This window comes from Euprymna scolopes, chromosome 11 (genome assembly GCF_053919585.1).
Source record: "Euprymna scolopes isolate OS-2025 chromosome 11, ASM5391958v1, whole genome shotgun sequence".
NCBI lineage: Eukaryota > Metazoa > Mollusca > Cephalopoda > Sepiida > Sepiolidae > Euprymna > Euprymna scolopes.
In genome coordinates, this window is record NC_136492.1 from 97,488,868 (window position 1) to 97,510,951 (window position 22,084).

Here is a 22,084-nt window from a genome sequence, read left to right on the forward strand (position 1 = left end):
TATGACAAACCGGCGTGTGGAGTATGCTCTAGTGCCCAGCAACCTAAGTCCCAGTCATGGATCAAATGGTATGGTGGGTGAAGAGGGCTCCCGTAAGCCGTGGTGAAGGCAACCTCTCTAGAAGAAGGAAAACCCTGATATAAAACCTGCGGTGACTGCTGCTTCCAATGATGTTGACTTGCTCTTCCTTTTGGTTCAATGTGGCAGTTGTTTAGAGAGTGGGATTATCTCAGTGCAAAGTCTTTTCTCACTATAAAAAGCTTCAAGCACAGGCATTACTTAATATGCAATGGAATACACATTTTGCAATCAGCGTGTATCTCGATAACAAAAAGTCTGGCTGTAGCCTGAAATGGCAAACGGGCATTCAATGAGGACTGATGACGATATGGGTCTGAATGGCAATAAAGGCTCTGGAACTTCCAGGGTCAGGCCTGGTAGGTATTCAGAGCACCACAGCTTGGACCCGGTCATCAGTGGATGTGCTGGACTATAGAAAGTTCATAGAGGTGACCATCTGGCACTGGATGCTAGTTGCGCTCATGTTTGCGTCATTTGAGCCAGAGATATATTAAGTAATAGTTGCTGCCATCATGTATGTATGAATGCATGTATGTATGTACATGGTCATGTCATATGCTACTGGTACCATGTAACCCCGTGCTACCTGCCTCATGGTCGGGTCACTGGCGACTAAACTGGTTCCCCCATAAGACTTGTTTGGTGAGGAGGGTGACTAGTCTCCCTGAAGGATTAAAAACAAGACCTTCCAAAGGGCGAATGAACCCTTTTTCGGGGTCAACGGCCAACTAGCACCGTGTGTTTGTGTGTATGTATGTGTGTGTTGGGGTGTAGATGGCTCCCGTAAGCCGTGGTGAAGGCAACCTTTCTAGGAGAAGCAAATCTCTGATTTAAAAAACCATAAAGCACGGTGGACCAAAGTCATTTTTGGGCTCATGGACTTTAAGTGTCTGAGGGAGTGGCACTCGTCTGACAAGTCGTTGCAATCATCATCATCTATCTATCTATCTATCTATCTATCGATTGATAGTTGCAACTGGATATGACATAAAAGGCAGAACTGTACAAAGTAACCAAACTGTTTCTGTTTAGAAAATAACCACTTGGAACCATCAAAGTTTACCTGCAGTACAAAAAAAAAAAAAAAAAAAAAAAACGGAGAATGATAACAAATAGTGAATTCGACCCTAATCTTGGAGATTAGACACATTGAAGATCGCACATGAGTACCTGGAACCATTGCAATAATATCAAAACAACTTTGGTTTTATGTAATATTGAGTTCTGTCTGAGAAGGCAGTGGAAATCACAATTCTGAATGTCTGCATGACCACATTTAAAATCAACATATCTTTAAGCACCGTTTCAAACAAGGAAGAGTTGGGGTAAAACTTCTCAAGCAATTTCTTTGATTTAACAGTATTTTCGCACATCTTTATCAACATCCGAAATACAGGTTTTTCACTGTATTCAAAAGTTGCAATGATAGCGTCATTTAAATAACTGTAATTTGTAAACAAATAATCCGATCTGACACGTGCTATTTGAAGGCATTATATATTAAAAAAAAATATGAAATTTTTATCAGGGATGCCATCTATGCCAAGCCCGAGATTTATTGAATGATATGTTGTGTGTGTCTTTGCTTATACATTTTCTACGCTATTCTTTACAGAACATCAATATATTAACTTGAGTGGAAATTCTATTCCCCCTTTAAGAACTGTAAAGCCACTAGAAGAAAGCATATATATATATATATATATATATATATATATATATATATATATATATATATATATATATATATATATATATATATATATATATACATATATATATATATATACGTGTGTGTGTGTGCGTTATGACAACAGTTTGTTGTAAAAATATATGTATGTCTTGATGTCTCTTTTGGCAAAACTACACAAAATTTATGATTGATAGGTAATTTCAAATGTATTTGTATGTATTTTTATGTACAAGTTTAAAAAAGAATTAGTTATAGATATTCCGAGTGCGTGGAAATGAGGCCCAACGGACGGATATTTCCAAGCGGAATGGAGGAGGAAGGTTGAGATCAGCAGCAGTTTCAGTGCATTCATCAATCTTGTTAAAATGACTGCGTATGTTTCTTCAGAGCTTCTATCATGACTACGAAAAAGGTAAAAATAATTCATCATCATTTTTTGCCTTTGATAACTGCGGGGTTCTCTATTATATTTCCACGCACTTTTCTAATTTTATGTAATGATGTAATATATTTTACTAAATGTTTTCTATTGCAGGCATGAGCAAAATAATCCAAGGAAGTGGCTCCTAGAAAGTTTCACGATAAAATTGCCCATTGCTAGAGTGATAATGAAATAGAACATGGGGAATGGCATTTGGTCAATCTCCCCTCTCTCTCTCTCTCTCTCTCTCTCTCTCTCTCTATATATATATATATATATATATATATATATATATATATATATATATATATATATATATATATATATATATATATATATATATATATATATATATACGGACGATATCAAAACATCGTTAAACTCACTACTCGTTCAAGCAGCCGCCAATAGCGTAATGGTTAGAAGCCTTGACTGCCGTATAAACGGTCGGGTTTCAATCCTGGCTTGAGGTAGTTGCCTGTCTAGCCGCACTGATGAGCTGTGAAACAGCGAAACAGTACTGTATGTGGATGACTATATATATATATATATATATATATATATATATATATATATATATATATATATATTAGCAAGGATACTCAACGTTCCTTGGCGAAGAACCTTTTCAGGGCAGGTGATGAAGTAAAAAAAAAAAATGCAAATATATACTAATGAACACCGTCTTGGTGTGACACAGGCCTATAATACATTCATTTGAAAAGGACACATTTAAAACAGGAGTAAAAGGAGCAGGTGCTTGGGTTCCTAGCACCACCCTCTCTACACATCCCTGTCCTCGGGATTGAATAGAGATCGATGAATGTTCCATACTTCCAATACTTTTATTGTCATCGAAATTGATTAAATCTCCCATTTTTCAATCAAACTGATTGCTCTAGTTGAGGAACCACCACTGTGCATCGGGAGGAAACTTCACATACCTCTTCACAGTGACATAGTTTACAATACATTGTACTTTACATTACACTATAGAGGACCTATTGTTGATTTTATAAAATGATTTTTATATAATGGCTTGAAATAAAGTTTATAATGTATTATTGTTCGATTGTGCTTAAAACAGAAACATTCATTTCGAATGAGCCCCTGTCTTATCAAAGAATCTACCGTTGGTTTTATATGCTTATGTGGTAATAGAGCTTCTCAAATGCACATGTATTGTTAGGCTGTAGAAAGGTTTTAACTTTGGTCAAAATCATATTGTTCCATTTTTAATAGGATTTTTTCAATACCCGTCGAAGGTATTCTGCTACAAAACCTATCTAAGAACACTCTCAGCCACATAAAGTACACTTGTGTGAAATTTCAGCAAAATAAGTCCAGCCGTTTTGGACTTCATAGGGAAAGAACTCATACACATACTGACAAATATATATATATATATATATATATATATATATATGTGACCTTGTCTCTGTGTGTGCAAAATTTAACTACAGAACTCCTCTCTGAATATTGGGTCTACAGACTTGTAACGTGACATATATAGTATTCAGACCCTGAGAACACTTTCGATTTGGTTTTTGTTTCTGTAGAAATAGCTGCTAAGCTGTCAAAATTGAAAAAAAAAGTTGACTTCAGCGTGAGTAAGTCAAGTAACTTCTGACCATGCATACATATACACTTAGCTGTAACACGCCTAATTTTTAACTTCTTTTTTATCTATCTAGTGATAGATCAGATGGTAATGATGTAAGCTGAAGCTCGAAATAGCAGCTAAGGCTGGAGCACTAAATATTTTGGTTTCAATTTCAGCTGATGACACCAAAGTCATTGTTTTTAACTTTTGAAAAATCATTACTATATATTATGGGTACAATATAATAATAAATAGAGAATTTGCTATATAATAATAAATATAAAATTTGCATGAATTAGACTATTATATTTAAGTGTATTTTACGACCGAGCATAGCCGGACAACCTGCTAATATATATATATATATATATATATATATATATATATATATATATATATATATATATATATATATATATATATATATAAAGTGATGCAAACTGTTTGTGGATCTCTCTATATATTATTAATGGATTTATCGTACATCAATTAGATATTCTGTCTTGCAATAAATATCTGGGTGCGTATTGAATAATGTCATTACTTAAACAATGCATTTGAAATCATTTTTTATTAAAAACATCCTTTATCCGAACCGACATTTAATATTTTCTTAATTATATCAATAGATATTAGGAGTATTTATTCTCTTACAGAAATAATTACTCCTACTGCCACTAATTCACAACTGGAATTCTTTTTATAGTAACAACCATCTTTGTGTATGCACTAAACAGCCATTTCAAATCTTGCAAAATACTATATGGATGCTTCCCAGATGACTACAACAGTTGTTTTCTAGTTAATAAATCTCTGTCAAACCATTCTCTTAAATAATTAAATTTTGACCAGCTGTGGTTTTTGCCAAAGCCACAGAGTCGCGGTCATTTTTTGAAATGGCTTTTTCTTTGTGCATTGCGATATGTTGTGAGTCCTGTGTAGTTCTAAGAGGTTCACCTCCCAAGATTTTGAAAAAGGATTAGTTTATTGCTAATCACCTGAGGCGCCCACACCAGCGAAATGCCAACGAGACTGTCTAGGCATCTTTTGCAAATTAGTGTTCTTCATTTAGAGATAAATAAACATTCCATTCATCGTTTCCATTCGTCTGAAGGTATTGTTAGTCATCCAACTAATAAATTTTATATATATATATATATATATATATATATATATATATATATATATATATATATATGTATATATATATATATATATATATATATATATATATATATATATATATATATATATATATAAAGGTTTTAGCGGTACTAAATTTTATTAAAGTTTTAAAAAGGATAACTGGAGTCATTATTAGAATTTTGCGGAAGATCGATGAGGGGGGATAGACACGAGAAAAATAGTTAAAAGACTATTCGACTAAAAGAAAAACTCGAGGTACCTTTCGTCGGACACTTGTCAAGACATTACGTCGGCAGCGATTAAAATAAAACAATTTAAACATAATTGAAAATGGATGCGAAGGGAAGGGTGAACCAAATAAAAAAAAAAATTAAAAAAAAATGTATTTTATAAAACCGCACGGGGTGAATTAAATGAATGAATAACCCGTGATATATCGTCCATATTTCAGAACCTAGGACGAAAAAAGTAATAACTTGCCTGCAAATAAGTGCAGAAAAAAGAAATAATGACGCACTCTAAGTATTTTTTTTCTTTTTTGGTAAATTAGAATTCTTTAAACAGGTCTAATTTATGCGACAGCTCCTTTTTGCCTACAGAGCGATGGTTTGCGCATTAGTACAGTTACGGCCTCCAAAATATTGAGATGCTGTTTGGAACGGACCTTGTGTACAATGTGAAAACAGCCATTGAATACGCTTCACCACATGCTTTATTGTCATACAAGTACGCACTAATTGATGACGCATAAATAGGTGAACGCTCGGATGTGCTCCGTAAATGCCCGGATGTGTTCAACAGTGTGTTTATTCTAGACCCCTGGGACTTTCGAAAACACGCAGGGACACGCTGTGCCAATCTGACTCCCAGACGTTGAAACGTACGACCCACATAGTCAGCATCACACTGACATTTAAATTGATATACAACTAAACTTTTTTGTAGTGTGGGAAGTGTATCTTTCTTAAAAGCTGGGAAGGCAGTTTAAGTGCCGAACACTACACGAGGTTGCACCGCATAGAAACAGTGAAATACAACCAAAGTAATTTCTTTGACAAACCCTTTACTGATAGAACCCATATAAGAGGGTTTTAGATAAACTGGACACTTAACCGGACCAAACAAAGGGTTGGTATTAAATTTAGTAAGAGCTTGGCAAATATGCTTAGAGATCATACCCTCAGGGAAACCATTTTTCGCAAGAATATCAGTTATCTTCTCCAATTCTTTATCAAGTTTGCTGGTCGAGCAAATCATGAGGATACGGTGGACCAGAGTCTTGATCAAACTGATTTTTCTCTTGATAGGGGCAAAAGAATCCCAACTTATATACAGGCCTGAAAATGTCAGTTTCCTGTATATAGTTGTACTAAACCGATTCTCTGTCCTTTCTACAAAGACGTCCAAAAAGGGTAAAGAGTGATTCTGCTCTTCCGCCATAGTGAACTTGAGTGCAGAGTGAAGACTATTTAAATCCAGGAAAAAATCCCTTACTTCGTCACGAGATTTGAAGATGACAAAAGTGTCATCCACGTAACGCAAATAACGGACATATCTAGAGACCCGAATGAAAAGTAAGGATTCTAGGAAAATATTAGCTAAGATAGCACCCAGAGGACTGCCCATAGCCACCACATCGACCTGCTAAGACATCACGTCATTAAAGCTGAAGCAAACCGACTTAGTGGCTAGTTCCATAAGTTTCAGGAAAATATTCTTAGGAGAACACACACACACACACACACACACACACACACACACACACACACACACACACATATATAGAGAGAGAGACATATATATATATATATATATATATATATATATATATATTTTAACCAAGTAAGATCTATGACTTACTTGTAGCTTCATTAAATACTTTTACATGCAATATCCGATCCCGCATTTTGCTAATTCCTGCCCTCTGAATGAGAAGGAGAGTATTTCTTCGAAACTCCGCGGATTAAGGACTATCCACTTATCTTGTGCTTCCTTTTTTAAAATTAAATATGTTTTAACTCTTTTCCAAGATGTCTTTTAACATGTTTTATTAATCATTTGTTCATATATATATATATATATATATATATATATATATATATATATATATATATATATATATTTGTGTGTGTGTGTGTGTGTTGAGGATAAAGATTAATTATGAATCAATTTCAATAGGAGAAACAAAACAAAATCAAATTGAGTGTACAATCGTTTCGAAAACGATATTCATTTTAGTAATATTGACAACTAATATTGACAATAATTGATAATGAATGTTTTTTAAATATTGTCTCCCCATCAGCACAAATGGGGCGGGGGGAGGAGGTTAAGACACCAAAATAAACTAGCATTTTTGTAATAAGAAAGGTGGATGAATCTTTATGGTGAGCGGAATGTCAATAATTGTTTTTAAGTTTGTCACTATAGGCATGTTGTCTTTGTTTTCCATTCACAAATGATAGAATTAAGTATTTAGTTTATTTTTAAAAATAAAATATTTTACTGCATTTAAAAATAACTAAATTAAGACGCTGGATGAATAAAATGTTTTACTGGATTTAAAAATAGCTTACGTCTGATCCATGGACGCTAATTTTGGATATTACTTTAAAGTAATATTCAAAATTAGCGTCCACAAATCAGACGTTAGTTATTTTTAAATGCAGTAAAACATTTTATTCATCCAGCGTCTTAATTTTAACATTAAACAGTAAATACTTAATTCAATTATTTGTTAACAGTAAACAAAGACAACAACATGCCTATATATATAGTGACAAACAATTATTACCATCCCACTCACCATAAAGATTAATTACAAAAATGCTAGTTTATTTTGGTGTCTTACCCTATACCATCTCCATATGTGCTGATGGAGAGACAATATTTTAAAAAAACATTTATTATCAATTATTGCCAATGTTATTTGTCAATATTAATAAAATGAATATCGTTTCTGAAACGAGCGTACACTCAATTTAATTTTGTTTTGTTCATCCTTTTGAAACTGATTCATAATTTACAATTATTAATCTTTATCCTCAATATTAATGTAGCTCTCGGATAAATATACCTATTAAGCTTATTATAGATCTACTGTACTATGAGCAATGTTCCTTTAAAGTATTAATCCATTAAATTAAACTTTGCTCTTCTAGACGTCTGGTCTAACCCCCCTCTCTCTTTCTCTCTGTCTGTCTGTATGTCTGTCTCTCTCCCCTCCTCTCTCTCTCTCTATCTATCCATATCTATTCTCATAAGTTTACAAAAGTAAAGAAAGACAGTAAATCTCGGAAGACATGATTGATTTCTGTAGAGACAACATTCATCATTTACTTAAATATATGAGAACATTTTAACTACACACAAAACTGTATTAAATCTCGCTATCTCTTTACAAGTGAATTTATTTATAATATATGGATGTTCTCAAATTACATGCTATTCTCACAACATTTTGACCGATGTAACCTCCAATCTTCTTCGGGTGCATTTTGTCAAATTCTGGACCTGCATGGAATTTTGAACTGAACTCTTTATTTATTCTAAGGTGTAGCAAGGACACGTGATACAATGGATAAAAGTGCTAAGTTTAGTCACTTATAAGTATCAATATTTTATAGGTTGAGAATTCAATCATCAGTATGAGCGATACATACTAAGAATACAGTTACGGATTATTTAAGACTTGTACACAGACCTAGCTAATGGAACGTAACCAAGTTACCTCTTGTTTATTATATAAACGATTCAATTCAAAATTTGTTAAAAATTCCCAAGTTCGACAAAACGCACCTGAAAAAGGTTGGAAATTACACCGACAGAAACATTTTTGGAAAAAAGGACAAAAAAAACAAAAAAAAAAACATCCAAGATAAGAACACCCACATCTAAAAAAAATCAGAAACATGAATTTATTTAACCATAAATAAACTTGAATGATCATCTTGCTTCCAATATCTGAAAAAAAAGCATTTCGTAAACAAAAGATATTTTCAAACTTATGTTATATTTCTAGCTGTAGCATAATGGAATTTATTTTCTCTGTCAAAGAACTGTTCCTGCGAGGCCATTACGTCACGCACTGACCAGTCAACTTGCATTCAGACCCATAAGGATTACTTCAAACTCCTTTAGGAATCGCACCAGTCGGCAGTTTCCTGTCCTGGAATCAAATAAAGACAGTCCCTTCCTCTCTCTTCTGCCTTTATTTACTGGATTCTTGAGCATCATCTTCATCTGAGGATTAATTCATCGTAGACGTTCTGGAGTTTAATAACTTTCTTACTTCATTTCAAGACTTTAACACTGTCCTAACTTTTCCAACCTATACTCAAGTGGTAGGTAACTTGAATAAATATGTTTGTTTGTTTATGAAAAAAGATTTGCTTCCCTTTCGAGTAGCGTTTTTCGTTGTTATAAATATTATAGGAGCTGGTCTTAACAGACTATGCTTACCTTTCTTTTTGTAATATCTTTTAAATATCAGATATTTTTCAAAGATTTATCTTTCTAGAATTGAAAGATTTGATAAGTAGAAACGTTTTCTTAAAGTGAGTGAATTTCGAGTTATTATTTTCTAAATTTGTGTTCATTTCTTAGTTACTCAACGAATCAAGGCAAGTAGGAAAGGATTTAAAGTTAAAAAGCTGTTACCTGTGTGGAACGTTACTCTTAGATACTCTTAGTGCCCCGATTGCGGTGGTTGTTAACACCCCCCCTGCATGGCCAGGAGGTAATTTGGCCGAAGGCGTAGGGATATACAAGTAATCAGAATGCAATCTCACAATTCTCTTTCTTTTCTCGATCTCTTTTTCGTCCGGACAGTATGGGGTAAGACGTATATTTTTGTCTCTCCATAAATGAGAGGAGCGGGGCAACCCTCCCTCAGCATTAGTTAAGGTTAGTTAGTTTTAATTGTGAAAGTTAATTTTCACTTGTAAATTGTTTTTGTAAAAATATTGTAATATTATTTTGTAAAAAAAAAAAAAAATAGTTGATTATATTTATCATGTATTACCATTGTGCCGTGCGTCGTTTTTGTGTGTCCGCCTTAAATGTCTACATTAATAAACGGAGCGGACCTGAAGAAAAAGATTCCAACTATGTCAACCCCTCAAAGAGCAAGACGTCATTCTGGGAGAAGAACGAGCCAGCTACACCCAACATCTCAGGTACGCTTTTTCTCTTCACCAAGTCAGAAAGACGTGTAATCGACAGATCTTCATCCGCGGACCGTTTCCAAGACATTTAGTGTAACACGTGGGTCGGTCACACGCCAATGACCGACCTATAGTTGTACACTTGTCCGTCTGAAGCCGAAACTATACTTTCTTCTATTTAACCTTATATAATATTCAGTTGTAGCTTTGTGTACCATAGAAACAATTCTCTCATTCATTATTTTTCTTTGAGGGTAGTGTAGTATTTGTTCTGTTGTCATTAGACCATTCACCAAGGCATCATCTCCTTCTTTCGGAATTAATATAGTATATGTCTAGTCGTCATGATATTATCCTCTCAAATAGTATTTCTTCATTCTTGGGTGGGAGGGAGCTAGTGCAGTATATGTTTGTTCGTCATGATACCATCTTCCAGGCTTTATCGCCTCCTTTTGGAAGGTAGATTATCTGGGCATATATTGTTTTAGTAATAATAAAAACATATGCGTTGCACAATTGATAAATAAGTCCTTAAAATAGTATTGAAATCTCATGAAAACATTGTTGAGCTATTTAAAAAAATCTTTTAATTTTCTTAGTATTTCAAATGAAATGTCTGTAGTTCAATATGAAATATTTAAAAGAAATTTTTTTAAATACTGATTTTAAATTCTCTTTGATTTGCACGGTTTTAACGAACCTTTTCAAACTACGGATAATAAAATATCAATATTCAAAGAATTTTTACTTTTATTTCACACTCAACTCTAAGGAACAGCCTTCCCATTATTAATGTAGAAGCTTTTCTTCGTTTTTGTGTAGAATAAAAAACAATTGCACTGGTTATATTTACATAGAAATATTCTCATCTTATAGTTGAAAACAATACATCATTAATGTTCTTTTTTTTTTAGAATATTAATAACCTTTTCACCTTTCCTTTGGCGCAAACATCAAGATTCTTGCTTTCTCTTTTCTCTCTTTCTCTCTCTCTCTCTCTCTCTCACACTCTATTTCTCTATTTCTCTCTTTCTCCTCTTCCCACTCTCTCTATCTGATTGTGGGCATATATGTTCCGTCTTCTTTACGTCAGTGGAAACGTTATGTTATAACCATCAAACCCACACGATTTGCACGATATGTGGTACATGACGTCAAATGAACATCAAATTCCTTGGTTTTGCATTTCTTTTTGTCGAAAGCTGCATCGAATCAAATTGCTTAGAACAATAAAACCAATATGGCGTGTACTTCTGGTTCAAATGTCCCTTTTTTTAAAACTAAATCCCCAAACAGACATTAATGTAACTTTACCTTATTCTAGACCAATTTCTATGGAATTATTTTAAGATGTAATTTATCTGTTTAAGATTTAGTGTTAGAATTTATTTTAATGTAAACACGTTCGACTCACAAAGCCTGATTTAAAAGAGTACATTAAGCTAGAAACATGTTACTATAATAGCAAATGTTATTGTAATTGTCATTTATTTGTTTATTTTGACTGCACGATTTTGAAATGGAACCTAGGTGCTGATTGAGAATAATTTCTCCTCACCAATATGCTGCTGCCAGGGGACAGTAGCGCGCGCGCACACACACACAAACACACATGAAAAAAATTACTAACAGGCACGTTTTTTTATTATTGTAAGAGTTCTGTAGTTAATTTATCAGTACAAAATTGTCTAGGAGTATAATGGAAGTTAAAAATAGGTTGAGATTCGAAACCATGACCCCAGAATCCGAAGCTTGGAGCTCTACTGTTGAGCCACCCTTACTAATATTAGTGCATCGCTTTTATTTTGTGGATGACATTTAATTGTTTATTTTTCATGTAATATTTCAAAGACAAAATGAATAATTATATTTAAAAAATATTATTATATTCAATTCAGTAATTTTATTCTTATTTTTAGATGGATTTCAAATGATTCAATGTTCGAATCCGTTTAATCCAAGCAGTCAAGTGAATGTTCAGTCACTAAGAACAACATAAATTAACACTTATACTCAGACATGGCTGACAGAATGAGAAAAAAAAACTCCCTTGTATTAAATAAATTATCCAGTTTTAAATTCTGTGTAGATTCCCGAGTTAGGAGTAAAGATTACCGTCTGCTTAGAAGTCCAACAAGTTCGAAAAGATGTTACTGAAAATGGTGGAAGGTCATATCGGTCGAAACAACGTAAATATAAAAAACAAAGTTAATAATAACAGTCCAAATAATCCAAATGTATCTGCAATATAAATTTTTGTTTGTATTTTTTTTTTTTACACGGTGGTCACGACTTATCAAGGCCCGGAAGCCACTCAGGGATAAGGGTTATTGCAAGTACAGTACGTTAGTGTGGAGATTTGATGAAGTGTTTACTTAAGGGGGCGGTTCACTAGGAATGTGTTTACGCTGGACTTGAAGACATCCAAGTTGTAGTCAGGTGGGAAGCAGGCAGACGGAACAGAGTTCCACAGGTGTGCAGTTCTAAGAAAGAAGCTTTGTTCATGGAATCCACGTTTTGATTTAGGCACAGATAAAGAGTGGGGGGAATTTTTCACAGCGGATTCAGCTAGACGGGTGTTTTTCGTGAAAGATTGGCGAGGGGGGGACCAGAGATTGGAGTTCAGACGAGCACCTGCCATGGAAATAGCGATAAAACAAGGATAGGCTCGCAACGTCTCTTCTGTGGGAGAGAGGCTGCAGGGTAGAGAAAAAGGCATCTCTCACTCATTCACCGAAACTCTGTGTGTGACACATGTTACAAAGCAATTTCATTCACCCAAACTCTGTGTGTGACACATGTTACAAAGGAAAGTAAATTTCATATACCTCCCCCCCACAACATGTCAAAGTTTCTGCTTTGATGATCAGAAATAAAAAAAAAATTACAAACGATACAAATTCTATTCAATAATAATCGTGCGCTTTTAGTATCCGTCTTGAATGCCATAGAATAACAACGTTCGCTGATAACAAGTTCAGAAAGCAATTATCTCTGGAGATATTCTTGTAAGGACGACGACAGTTTATGCTAAAATTTATTTATTTAACGAAATTGAACGCCAATTCCTTAACTATGAGTGGCTCACATACAATCTTCAGCATCACCTATTTCTAAAGACCTTACATAATGTGTACCTCATCTAAAAATCATAGCGTCAATTAAATTGCAATTTAAAATTTCACATTAGATATGATGTTAGAGATTAGCACGGCAACACCAAAGATATGCTAGTCGACAATTGTTATGATCGTTGTAATATTTGTAAAAATAGAATGTTATCACATCAAAATAAATATTTACAGAGAAAATTATTTATGTTAAGATGTTTTCAAATAAAAGAATGTTAGAAACAAACAATAAGTTAAAAATAGGTTGAGCTCTAGCGTCTGACGTCGTCTTATATAGAGGTCATTTTAAAGTGACGTGGACTTTAGGTACCGTCTGGAAAAAAACACGTATGATTTAATGTCAAAATTGGGAGTGTGTGTGTATGTGAGAGAGATAGAGATAGATAGATAGATAGATAGATAGATAGAGAGAGAGAGAGAGAGAGAGAGAGAGAGAGAGAGAGAGAGATAGAGATAGAGAGAGAGCTGATTGAGTCGGGCGGCAATGGCTCCCAGTAGAGGGGATTAGAATGCGGTAGTCTAGGACCAGCAGCAGCTTTCCAATTAAGAAACATAGGTAATAATTTTTTTATAATCTGTTTACTTCTGTTCATTTCAAACAAGGCATGTTGATGCTGAAACATACGGGGTTACTGTGATAGGGTCCAGATTTATAGGAAGCAATCTGGACAGGGAGTTAGATAGCAAGATGTTTGTTTACATTATATTTGAATGTATGTGAATGGAACATTCAGAAAAATCAGGAGCAGGAATGGAATTCCAAAGGCAAACTATTCGAGGAAGACACTGTAAGAGTACAAAATCGACTGATATCTAGCGATCTCTGTAGTGAAAGATGATATTCTGTTACTTGTCAGGTGGGTCACAGGAGTAAATTTATCAAAGAACATTCTGTGGAAATACTTATAAAACAACACAAGGATGCAAAAAATGACTTCAGTCAATATTATTTTCAATATAAATTATGACCGTAGTATTATGTTATAATATAGACTATACATGTATATCTGTAAACCATTTTCAAAAGCAAGCCGCTCAAGAAGAGGGGCTCTTAGAGTAAAACATCTTCTGGCATCTAGGAAGTGGGATTTTTCTGTCGATACGATAGGGCATTAAGGGGATAAAAGTTCGTCAGACTACATTCCGTAGAAGTACTTGTAAAACCAGAACATAGATGCAATATTAGGGCGATACTAGAGGAATTAGATCTTGGTAGACAGTAGAGGGCCTACTTAATCCAATAATATATGTTCTATTTTGCAATTTGAGTTTGACTTGAACTCTTCGTTGTCGGAATCAGATATGCTTTGGCACGGTCCTAGGACGTTCACCCTCTCAAGCATTAAATCTTCATTCGGGAGGGGATTTATGGTTGATCGTCTGAGGCGATCGTACTAAGAATGCCGACGGGACCGTTTTCTATCTAAACCGTAAAGAACTGCTTTTACCCACCTGTCGGCGTTGTCCTGCGTTTTGTTGTAATGTGAAACGGGGAAACACCGACTAATTTATTTAATATTACTTATCGGCATTGTGTATAATATAAGCGTTTTCTTTGCTTGGTTTCGGCAACATGTCAAACGTTGTTGGATTATTTATACTGAAAATGCTTTTTCCTTCATCAGCGATGGTTATTACTTGAGCAATTATTTTTATATTTTATCATTTCATACTTTCCCTTTAATGCATACTAGCAAGAAGATACGACATTGTTCGGGATTGAATAGCGATAAATACTATGTACTTTTTACTATGCTCATAACACCATGTGCCTTCTTTGTTTTATTGTCCCCGTCCTATCTTTTCTCTCCCTAGTATATTTGAGAGAAGCTGAAATGTTGGAAAACTCTCTGAATTAGTGTATTATACATATGGTTAAAATTTCTTTAAAACTCGATAAGTGTATTTGAAATTTAAAAGGGGTTCTATCTCAGTGGGTCACTCCGGCACACAGAAGATAACATAAAAATTCGTGACCACTTACATTAAACTCCTGGACAATTGATTGTACTGATAAATGTTTTGACAGGCTTCTGAGCTTGACCTTTACTCCTGATCTTAAATGGAACATATACATTAAATCCGTTGCCAAGGCCGCTGGAAAAATGGTGGGATCCTTCTATCGATCCAGTAGATATCTCACTGCTGACGCAATTCTCTATCTATATAAGAGCCAGGTACGTCCAAGGATGGAATACTGTTGCCACATTTGGGCAGGAGCTGCTAGAAAGGACTTATCTTGCCTCGATAGAGTTCAAAATAGACTTCGTAGCCTCGTAAGGGATATCATTTTCTGTTCCCTGCAACCTCTTTCTCACAGAAGAGATGTTGCAAGTTTGTCTCTGCTTTATCGTTATTTTCATGACAAGTGCTCGGCTGAGCTCCAATCTATGGTCCCCCCTCGCCAAACTTTCACAAGAAACACCCGTCTAGCAGAAAACACTATCAATAATTTCCCCCACTCTTTATCTGTGCCTAAACCTAAACGTAGATTCCATGGGCAAAACTTCTTTCTTAGAACTGCACGCCTATGGAATAGTCCTCCGTTTTCCTGCTTTGAAGCTGACTACAATATGGTTGTCTTCAAGTCTAGCGTAAAAAAGTTTGTGATGAGCTGTTCCATATAAATTAACAGATTTACTGAATTTCCATTACTAACGATTACTATATTGTCCAATTTCTACTGTACACTCTTTAACCCTTATCCTCGAGTGGCCTCTTGGCTTTGATAAGTGGTGATGCCTCTGTAAAAAAAATTAAATTTCATTTTGTACTGACAATTTAAAAATAGGTTATATTTGAAGTTTCAAGAGGGTTATGCTCCCATTATATCTTTAGGGTGCATTTGGAGATTCGAGTACACTTCCATTGTCTTCCCCTGTAAATTTTACATGATAATACACTTTTAGATTTTATATAGATTCTTTGATCTTTGTTTTTGTATAGAGAGCACGCAAACATCACAGATACATAGACACATATATTGAGTGTGACGTTCTTGTCCCGAGATTCATCAAATGATCCGACGATCACCATGACTAGACTCGCGGCGTGTGCGTTTGAGCTATTTTTAGAATTTTAGCATGGCAACGAAACACCGTCTAATTAAGTTAACCCTTTCGTTTTGGATGCATAGGTGTGTACGCGTAGGCTGGGGCGACGTGCGAAAGTTAAAGAAATTAAAAATCAGTTTTGAATCAACCTTCGACATGGAAGGATTGCGTCAACTCGCGATCAGCCGCCGACACAAGGGCAAACAGAAAAAAAAAAGAAAAAAAAAACAGTGGTTTTATTTTCTATAAAAGCACTCTTGAAAGAGAGGAGAAATAGAAGCAATCGGCTTTTATTGTTTTAATCAGATGTGAAACGAATCATTTAGTCACAAGAGATTAAAATGCCGATTCGAAATCGGAAATTGTCGCATCTCTGAAAGATATAAGCGGAGCATATGTGCACCTTTATCGTACTATGTGTCACCCACGAGTGCATAATATAGATCAAGAAGAGAGTTGGGCCCAGGATGGACTCCAGCATTAATACTGAGAGCTTCTAATTTCTGCCCATCAGCCACTACTCTTATGAACCTATCAGAGAGAAGTGATTTAATAATTGAGAAGACATTTCCAGGTATTCGTGCATCGTGCATCCAACAGATTCAAGGAAGTCACTGTGTTTTTATGAATTTCAGAATCGAATACATGAAGACTTCATTTATAATCAAGGAAACTGTTGACGAAAAAATTATTTTCCTTCTTGGTTTAATCGGGATATTTTTCTTCTGAAATCGTAATTTGAATTTTGAATGACTTTATAAGTGGCGCACATCAGCCCACGTGATAACTCGTGTTTCTTTTCACAGACACCAGAAATTTGCATCTCGACATTACGTCCTGCAATCAAGAACTTTAAGTGACTCTTATTTCTCCTTATAATTATCGATATTTCTATTATTCATATCTTTCTTTCTTTCTTTTTTTATTTTCTCGTTCTTTATAACTTGGTTTATTTTTATGAAAAAAGGATGAGAAAAACGGAAAAAGAATATATATATATATATATATATATATATATATATATATATATATATATATATATTTGACTTCAAATATTCATGTTTCGTTTTTATAAATGGAACACGTACATCAAGTCTGTTAATTTTAATTTTATTTTTATTTCGGACTATTAGTCTCATCTTATCTTTTTTTTATTGGTGCACAACGTTTCGGCCAACTTCCTCTGGCCTTCGTCAGGTGGTAACCGTGACGGATAGGAACTTCGAATCTCCAAACTGCATTCTCAGCAATCACTGCCATCCGTAGTTGTTGTCGTCTCACCACATTTTTGACCAATTACCTCTGGCACGCTTTGGGTGGGATTGAAACCGCTATCTTCAGACAATGTTCATCTGGAACCGTAGAGATTCAACGTCTCTATCAACTGCGCCACGGGCCCCGAAGAAAAAAATAAAAAAAAAATAAAAAAAATAAAAAAAATAAAAAATTCCGATATGGAATAATATATATATATATACATCAAGTCTGTTGCCAAGGTCGCTGGGAAGATGGTGGGATCCTTCTACCGCTCCAGAAGATATCTCACTACTGATGCAATTCTCTATCTATATAAAAGCCAAGTACGTCCAAGGATGGAATACTGTTGCCATATCTGGGCAGGAGCTGCCAAAAACAGCCTATCATGCCTTGACAGAGTACAAAATAGACTTCGTGGCTTAGTGGGGGATGCCCTTTTCTCTACCCTGCAACCCCTCTCTCACAGAAGAGACGTTGCGAGCCTATCCTTGTTTTATCGTTATTTTCATGACAGGTGCTCGTCTGAACTCCAATCCCTGGTCCCCCCTCGCCAATCTTTCACGAAAAACACCCGTCTAGCTGAATCTACTGTGAAAAATTTCCCCCACTCTATATCTGTGCCTAAATCAAAACGCGGATTCCATGAACAAAGCTTCTTTCTTAGAACTGCACGCCTGTGGAACTCTGTTCCGTCTGCCTGCTTCCCTCCGGACTACAACTTGGATGTCTTCAAGTCTAATGTTAACAAATTCCTAATGAACCGCCCCCTTAAGTAAACACTCCATCAAATCTCCACACTAACGTAATGTACTTGCAATAACCCTTATCCCTGAGTGGCTTCCGGGCCTTGATAAGTGGTGATCACCGTGTAAAAAAAAACAAAAAAAAAAAACCTCCGCTGTTGATATGTACAATTTTATTAATCTGACACTAATACTTCCAATTACTACTCAGGACTAATAACCCTATGTTGCATAGAGATAAGATGGGAACATTCATATTGATGAGGGGAGAGGTACGTTTATACGTTTTACGAGTGTTTCTTCTTATAACATATATTGACTGAGAGAGGGTGATCAGTTCTTTTAACACACGAGAGGAGGGGACACATTACTTAGATGGGTGGTTATACAAAGTTCATTAAAGATGATTTCACATTACCTTTGTTGTTACAAAAATATGAGATGTTCTTTTATTCCATTTGACTGGTCGAAATGATGATGACATCCAGGAATTCAAAGTCGACTACATGATTAAAACTTTCTCCCTCGCTTCCAAAGGGACCCTCCTCTGACCATGTCAGCTCTTTTTCTTATCTTCGTCCCCAACTCTCTCTCCTATCTTCGACTCTAGCTCCTAGCTCCTATATAGAGAATTCATTTCTGCCATGACGTCATACGTGTGTCCAAAAACGTGATCGACCCACGTGGCCTGAACATGCGTAGTTCGCACATGTTTCCAAACCATTTCTGTAGACAAAGAATTCTTACTAACCTATTTTTCGACCTAACTTATTTTTCAATATGTTTTTAATTTGTTATTGTTCGTTCTTCTCTAACTGACCTTATTTTAATTCAGTTTTCATAAAAAGAATCGAACAATTAAAATTCCTTTTACAAAAATATATCTAACTATTTTATGTGAAACTGAACAATGCGGAATTCCTTTCTGAATCTATTTCTGAACCTTGCTTACAAGGTTCGAATCTCGGTCTAGCCTAATCTCATTTTTACTTATCTAATGTTTTTCTTACTTACAAAAAATGGCCCTTTTCTTGTAACACCTATACACAGTTCGATATCATGTGGAGATCCCCCCTCCTAGGTTTTCGTTTGATGGGATAGAATTGGGTGACACATTTTCTCTGGTGTACTCCCCTACCCACGTCTGTGCAGATTTCTAGCAAAGTTATAATAATATTTCCGGTGATGCTCTTTTCTTCTTATTATTGTTGCGTTCAATTGTTGCTATCTGGTAAAGTCACCAATTTTTCCAAGTAGTTGCACATATAAGTGATGTGTATATCTACTTGTCGCTAAAAGTTTGGTGTAGGGTCCCATAGATTTGGTTTAAGGGCGATTTTTTTTTGAAGAAATTGACAATGTTTTGGGGTTTATTGCTTGAAATAGCTTTTCATGCTCGCGGAAAACTTATGACTACCTTGTAAGCTATTCATTATAAAACTGATTCGGCCATTTCAAACGGCCAAACACGGAGGTTTGCAGCCCAAACTGTAAATTATATCTGTTTAAACCATTGTCTGATTTTTCTTGGGTTGGGCTTAGCATCTTAAACATAAACTTATGCTTTATTTTTTCCCATATAGAATATTGCAATGCTATCAAGAAAAATCAAAATCTGAGATCTTTAAAAGGAAGAAAGTTTAAAAGGCGGAAAATGCCAGAATTTTGTCTGAGTCTATGGTCCAAGTTGCTTGATTTTGCAGCGAGAAATCCAATTTTATGGATCACTTAAGGACAATTATTCTTCAAAGTAATTTGACATTGTAAACGAAAATAAATTGGTTCCAGGATCGGTCCACATGAAGAATGTAAGTTTACTAAATAACAGGATATGGAACAATTTCTACAGTACGTTCTACATTAGTTCGTACAATTTACTGAAATAATGAATGTTTGTCAGGGGCGATATTGTAATAAAGAAATGACTTTATTTCTCTTCTGTAAAAATAATTGTCATTCTCAGCTAAACATCCTTTAAATAAAAAAAACGAATATGTTTTTTTTTTAATTTAAATTTGCAATTGAAATCTTCAAAAAACAAAAACAAAAAAAAAAAAAAAAAAAAAACAATAAATAGTCTCTGTCTTGAATGTCATTTTAAAATGTATTTATTTAACATTGTATTCTTTGGATGGCATAATTTGATTTTGAAACAATTCATTTAAAAATGATTTATTTTCGTGAATATCACCATCTTTGCTGATTTAATGATCAGATTTATTTGAATGTGTATGAAAGGTGATAACGTACGTACGAACATGAAATGTGTATTCTTATTTAGGTGAAACGAAAAAAAAATGAAATCTTGGTAAAGAGAACGTCAAAGAGTGTCTTTTTTTTACACGGTGGTCACCAATTATCAAGGCCCGGAAGCCACTCAGGGATAAGGGTTATTGCAAGTACAGTACGTTAGTGTGGAGATTTGATGAAGTGTTTACTTAAGGGGGCGGTCCATTAGGAATTTGTTAACGTTGGACTTGAAGACATCCAAGTTGTAGTCAGGTGGGAAGCAGGCAGACGGAACAGTGTATAGTGTATGTGCATGTTTGCGTCTGTTTATTTTTATGCGTCTATATGTGCATGTCGCATTTCATTAGTATAGAAGCTACAACTAATCGGCATCAACTTCGATGGTTCGAACATATCATCAGAATGTTGAAGGAGTACTTAGCGTACAAAGTGCTGTTTAGTTGATGACACCTTACCTGCCGAGAGAAAGAGGGCAGATAAAACCACGCTATGAAAATAAGTTGCACATTCAGATGAAAATAATGCGTGTACGCGGATAACTGTGTTTTATCTATAAAGTTATATAAATGTCTTTAAGAAAGGCGATATCATCGTTACGTCGATATGAAGTTAAAAAGAAGATGAACCATTTAGAAAAATGGAAAATAATTAAAATTGAATCAATTTAACCGTTTGTATTTTGAAAGTATGCACAATGTTTGCGCTTCTTTTATATGACAACGACGTGTGATATGTTTTAATTTCGTTTAGTAGCACAAATGGACCAAAATACTTGACTGTTGGCTTTAAATTTTAATTCAAATTATTTTCTAAATAAACGGTTAATGGATTTTAAATACTTTCTAATTTCAAAATATGACGACAGTAAAAGCATGTAGAACATTTTGTAGCTAATAAATTATCGAAACAAAATTCGAACTTGATTTTGAAACATTACAATTGAAAAATGGAAAATAGTTTCTGCTATGGTGACTCAGATGTTGCGCTAACACACACACGCACACACACACACACACACACACACACACACACATGCGCGCGCACACACACACGCACACACACACACTTACATATCTATTTCATTTACACATCGTATAAATGCATCCGACGCCAACCAAAATGAACTTATGTATTCAATTTCTTGATCGAGACAAAACACCTTTTTATAAACAAAATGTTGTTGAACTCTTTGAATTCTTATTCTTTGCGATTTCTTGTTTTAAGAATGAGTTACTAATAAAATTATTATTTTGCATAGATATACTTTGTTTTTTTTTTGTATTTTTTTTTGTATTGTCTTTCTCTGTACAAAATAGTGTTTCGTGCACCTCTGTTATATAAAATAACCGGATTATCTTTGCTAAGACTCGTACTGCCGACTTCGGATTGTAATTCTTTTCTTCAACAGTTATTACACAATGCCATATTTCAGAATAGTCTTATAAATTGTGTAAATGTTCATCTTTAGCATCAGTTGAAAAATACATTGAAAATATAAAAAAACTCGTTTTAAATGAAAAAGAATAAAGGTAATTTGATGA